The sequence below is a fragment of the Panthera uncia genome, chromosome D2, assembly GCF_023721935.1.
Source record: "Panthera uncia isolate 11264 chromosome D2, Puncia_PCG_1.0, whole genome shotgun sequence".
NCBI classification, from domain to species: domain Eukaryota; kingdom Metazoa; phylum Chordata; class Mammalia; order Carnivora; family Felidae; genus Panthera; species Panthera uncia.
Window position 1 is genome coordinate 5,199,710 of NC_064818.1, and position 6,000 is coordinate 5,205,709.

The 6,000-nt window shown below is 39.8% G+C and overlaps 1 protein-coding gene across 3 annotated transcripts in view; it reads right to left on the minus strand.

Moving 5' to 3' along the window:
* The window catches only part of PRKG1 (protein kinase cGMP-dependent 1), a 1,263,577-nt gene that overhangs the window by 419,978 nt on the left and 837,599 nt on the right, over positions 1-6,000 (minus strand). The window lies entirely within an intron of this gene.

Genomic DNA, 6,000 nt, shown 5'->3' on the forward strand with positions numbered 1-6,000 from the left:
TATATCTTTATTTTATAACTAAGAGAAAATTCTGCTTCCACAGAGTACTGAATCATACTTATGCATCTGTATAGGTGCTCAATTAACGACAGCTATTATTAACTGCAACTGTATGGCAGAAATATGAACATTGGAAGGAAGTCAATATTGAAATAGAATGAGGGGCCCCTGGGTGGCTCAGTTGGTTGAGTATCCAACTTCAGCTCAGGTCATGATCTCGCAGTTCATGAGTTCAGGCCCTGATGTCCCCCTCTCTCTCTGGCCCTCCCCTGCTCATGCTCTCTTAAAAATAAAAACTTAAAAAAAAAAATAAAACACAAGGAAAGGGATACTGGGCTTGAAGCTGTGAACAACAAAACCAGTTGAAAGCCACACAAACAAAGTTTAACCTAGTTTATTTCATAAACATAAGTAAAACTTAACTTAGGTGATTTCTTGCAAATACCTCTGATAGTCCTACATAGAAATGCCACCTCCCTAAAATGGGGGAAAATAACCACTTTCAACCAATCCCCTGCCATTTGGAAACCCGTTCCAACTGCATAAAGACTGAACAACTACTACTCGATCTCTCTTTAGAAGCCGACCCACCACGGCACGCCTCGGAGCCCCACTCCTGGGTTAGAAGTTCGCTGTTCTTCAACAGTTGTTTATTGACCCAAAAAACATTCCTATTGAGTAAAGTGATCTGAGTTTCCTTTTGACAGTGGTAATAATAACCAAACAAGTGCTCCTTCATCTTGAACGACAGACTTAATATGTACAACCATACTCAAAAGATTAATTAAAAATGAAAAAACAATAGAAAGACCTATCTTCCCCAGTTTCTATGGGTGATTCTAATTCGTTGTTACATGACGAAGTTTTATTTTTTCCTTAGGTGCTCTTTCCCTATCGTCTTCACCATTTGTTTCCCTCCAATGCAGATCACTACCCACTGTTGTAAAGAACTAGCCACTTCAGCCACTTCATGTAGGTGATAGTCAGATGCCACACTGGGGAAAATGTCAAAGAATTCCAGAAATTCCCACCATTCATTCGGACTCAAAATTATACGGAGAAGGAACAAAGACTGCTATTCTAAATACCTGCATTTTCCTAATTTTTAAAATGAGTTTCTGAACAGGCAATACATCTGAATCATGCAAAGAGAAACATGACAAGAATACATAGAAAGGTCTGGACTCTGTTCCATCCACCTCATTTCCTCACTTTCTGTTAGGAAAGGGTTTCACAGCCTCAACACTGTGGCCAGTTTGGGTGGGAGGCTGGAGGCGGGGGGGGGGGGGGGGGGGGGGGGGGGGGGGGATGGAGGGGGCTGTCCTGTGGACTGAATGACATTTACCGGTGTCACTGGATTCCGGACTTGGGACAGTAAGAATGGCGCAAGATATTGCTAAATGTGTGCCCAATGAGGTCCACTATCCCGGAAGTAACCATTTTCATCAGTTTGTTTATATTTCCAGTATTCTTTTCTGCAACTTCAACAAACAGGAGTACGCACTCTCATTTTCTCCTCTTCCCTAATCAAAGGAAACATAGGACAGACACTTTGCAACACCTTCCTTTTTTTTCTCATAATGTTTATTGCTGTTTAAATCCTTAATGGCATATGGAATTTTTTTTCCATGTCAGTTTAAGAGAAATCCTCATCATTTATTAACAGCTGTAGAGTAGTCCACAGTTTAATTCCCAACCAGTGTGCTTTAGATTGTCCCAATATTTTGCTATTACAAACACTGTTGAAATGAATATTCCTCCACACTTATCAGTTTGCAGGGTCATGGGTCTAAACTGTCAGAAGTAGGATTGCTGGGTCAAAGGGTAAATGGCTCCATAAACCATCTGGGAAATTGTCAGATTCCCCTCCTGGAGAGTTTTATCATTTTGACCTCTATGTGTGATATGGAGGTATGAAAACACAGTGTGTTACCATGGACTGAATTTTTACCACCTGCAAGGTAAGGAATCCTATCACAGTATACTGTTACATCCACATTTTCCTTGCCATGAGTGAGGTCCTGTACCTTTTACGTTTGAAAGCTATCTTTTTATGTTGGTTCATGAGCTTTCCTCACTTTTCTGTTGGGTTGTTGGTCTTCTTTATTTCAAGGAATTCTCGAAAGAGAGTAGCTCTTTGTGGTATGTGTACAAACGTTTTTTCCCCAGTTTTTTTTTTTTTTTTTGGTCTTTTTTTGTGTAAGGTATCTTTGTTTTGCCAAAACTTTTTTGTTAATTGTGATAGGATTTATGCTTATTTATGCTTATGAATTTGGGTTACAGCTAGAACTTCTTGGCCCCATGATTAACAAAATAAATTCATCCACATTTTCTTCTATTGTTATTTGATGTTTTATACTCTTAAAGCTGTGATTCATTTGGCATTTATCCTCATGTATACTCTGAGATACAGTTTGAACTTTCTTTCTAAATGACTACACTGCTTTACTAATACTTTTGTTAAAAAGTCTACTTTGATTCTACTGATAGGTCTCTACCCAAACTTTCTAGTTTGAGTGCTTCATCTGCCTTCTTAAAAAAAAAAAAAAAAAAACTCTTAAAATTCTATAAAACCTGAATCTGCTACTTTCTGAGTGTGATAAGTTTGTAGGATAGGCTTCTGAAGGAAGCACATTCCTATAGAAAGTGATAACATATCATCAAATGTGAATTTGAATAATTAAAAACCATGACAATAATCAACACTAAAGATCAGGTAAAAAGAGTTTGTTCAAGAAATAGTGGTTAATGGGGGCACCTGGATGGCTAAGTTGGTTAAGTGCCTGACTCTTAGTTCTGGTCAAGTCATGATGTTATGGTTCCTGAGTTCGAGCCCCAGGTCGGGCTCTGTCCTGCGGGGGCAGAGTCTGCTTGGGATTCTCTCTCTCTGCCCCTCCCTGATTGCACTCTGTCTCTCTCTCAAAATAAATAAACCTAAATAAAGTAAAAATAAAATAGAATAAAATAAAAACTTATCACGCACACTTAATGTACATGTGCAACTTAGACCAACAAAAGTACTACACTTACAGCAAAGAGCCATCGGATACCTAACTTACTGATGGGGAAGGAGAAAACAACTCATTGTGAGTTTAAGGCACAAAATGAAGATCATAAAATGAAGATCACAAAATTTAGCTAATTGGGAGGGGAGAAACTGATTTATGCAAAATGCTTTCGATAGTGTATACATCAGTGTGCTTGTACATATAAAATTCTATTTAAGTCAAGTGCAGGATCATGGGTAGTAAGTAAGTACACATACTGGTCTTCTTCTTAAATGTTATTAAGTCATCACACTGGGAGATCAAACATTCCGTTTACTTTCTACTTCAAAAGTCATGAAACAGGCTTCTAATATTCAGCTTCTCTGCCAGTCACACTCTTTCTTGCTTCGGTCGTGACTCTTGAATTTGTGGCTTTGAGTGACAAATAGCACAGCACCATCTATAACGGCAGATACGTTTTGACTTCGTAGTTTTACGCTGGGAAAACTCTTTCAGAGATTGTATCTACAGAATGGCAGAGACAGAAGGGGCATCATAGGTCACTGGCACCTGCCTCTTTTAAAACATGACAACATGAAGGGGCTCCTGGGTGGCTCAGTTAAGTGTCTGACTTCAGCACAGATTGTGATCTCACGGTTCCTCAGTTCAAGCCCTACGTGGAGCTTGCTGCTGTCAGCATATAGCCTGCCTTGGATCCTCTGCCTTTCCCCTACTTGTACACACGCTCTCTCAAAAATAAATAAAACTCTTAGAAAGAAACAAAGCAAGAAAGAAACGAAGGAAGGAAGGAAGGAAGGAAGGAAACCTGAGATACAGGAAAGAGTAGGTCCGTGAGGCCAGTAGATGCCATTATGCAGCAGCTTGGCAACTAGTGGGACATGGGGCTGCCTCACCTGCCTTCCACCAGCCTGTCCTACTTGTTGTCTTAAAAGCAAAGACGCCCCCTCAATCAGATTGCATTTAGCATCCACCCAAGATAACACTGTTACAAACTAATTTATGACCCAACATTAACACAGCTATTTCCATTTGAGGATTAAATCCATGCACCTCCAAACTGACTTATTGTCTAACAATCCTACGTATTAAAAAAAAAAAAAAAAGGAAGTATGTTATTTTGAATTTAAAATATCTTCAGTCAATGTAGAGGTGATGCCAAATAGTGTTGAGAAATGTCTGTTAGTTATGATAATACATGTCAGCAGTAAGCAAGACCTAGACTTTATTGTCCAAAGCTGATGATATTAATCTTTCAATTGCAAAGTCACTTTTATTTTTAGTACGTCTTTAAAAAAAAATAAAAGATGTAAGCAGGCTAAAATGAAGAATAGACAACAGCACTTCACTAGGATTTAGTTTAGAGATGGGACACATTTCTACAAGGCTTAATGGATAAGTGGTCGCAACTATTTATTTAGCGCATTCTATGCTAAGTGTTTAAAGAGCACTGTATCAACCTCCAAAACCATTTTAGGAGGTGGGTTCTGTCATTCGTTCATTTTGAAGACGGGGGAACTCAGGCTGCCAGGATTAAGCAACCTGCCCAAGTCAGCAGCTCAAAAGCGGCAGATTTGGAATTTGGATTCCTGGCTACCATCAGAACGTTTTAGCACACCACGGGGCTGTGTCTCTAAAGGAAGTCATCTGGGAATGCTTCCGTATTATGCTACAAAGAATTAGCTAAGGCACATATGTTTACAGAACAATTATGTGTTTTCTTATGAATGTATTACTACCAGCCAGAGTAAGTTACGTTTTTTAAATGTTGCTGATGTGAAATTTGTATCCTGTTCAACTTTAATTTCGTTTTCTCATGGAATATACAAGACATAAAACTGGAACTGAATTAAATCCCAGCAAAAGGGAACTGATACCTTTGCCCGGAGCAGGGACTGGCATGGCTATTTCCTAACACTGACAGGTATTAACTATATAACACTGGGGCGGCTCAGTTGGTTAAGCAACCAACTCTTGATCTCAGCTCAGGTCATGATCTCACGGTTCACGAGATCAAGCCCCGTGTTGGGGGCTCTGTGCTGACAGTGCACAGCTTGCTTGGGATTCTCTCCCTCTGCCTCTAAGAAAATAAACATTAAAAAAAAAAAAAAAAAGAACCAGCGCTCGTATTCCGTATTAATGAATATGTAGGCAAAATCCACATCACTATAGATGTTAATACTGTGACAGAAAACGGCAATTAAAAGCCTCTGATCCTTTTGATCAATGGGGATTTAGCTTAAGAAACTCTTGCATTATTGATCTAACAGAACACCCCTGCCAATGGTTTTTATCATTCTTCCTCCATTATTGGGTCTTAGTGAAGGCCGTGGATGATATGGCAGATGGTTTGGTCAATCTCAGCGTGTGTCGTGAAACCCCAACAGCACTGAGTTGCAAAATCAAGGATTGACACAAATTGTCAGTTTTTCCTTCTTTGACTGTTTTACTGTTGGCCTAACGCTTCATCAGAGGAACAGGAATGGAAGCAATTAACAATTAGCAATTAATTAAGCAAATAAAAAAGTTCTTCCATTTTGTTCATCAGATAAACGTTTTGGTCCAAGAAGGGACGGAGGACCTCAACCCCTTTCAGGAGGTAGAAGCCGCCAAGGATTGTCTCCGCAATAAACATGGGCACGGTTCACTCCTAGAGACCTCTAAAATCTAAACATCTGCAGAGGTAGATGTGGGGATGTTTGAATGGCCACGGCTGAGAAACTGGTCTTCAGATGACGGTCAGGATTGGGGGTATACACACCGTTAAATTCAAAAAAATTTAATGTTTATTTGAGAGCAAGAGACAGAGAATGAGCAGGGAAGGGGCAGAGAGAGAGACGGAGACACAGAATACAAAGCAGGCCCCAGGCTCTGAGCCATCAGCACACAGCCTGATGCAGGGGCTCAAACTCACAAACCAGGAGATCATGACCTGACCTGAAGTTAGACACTGATTAAGTGTCTGCACCTGCAGCATTAAATTTAACAGTGTATA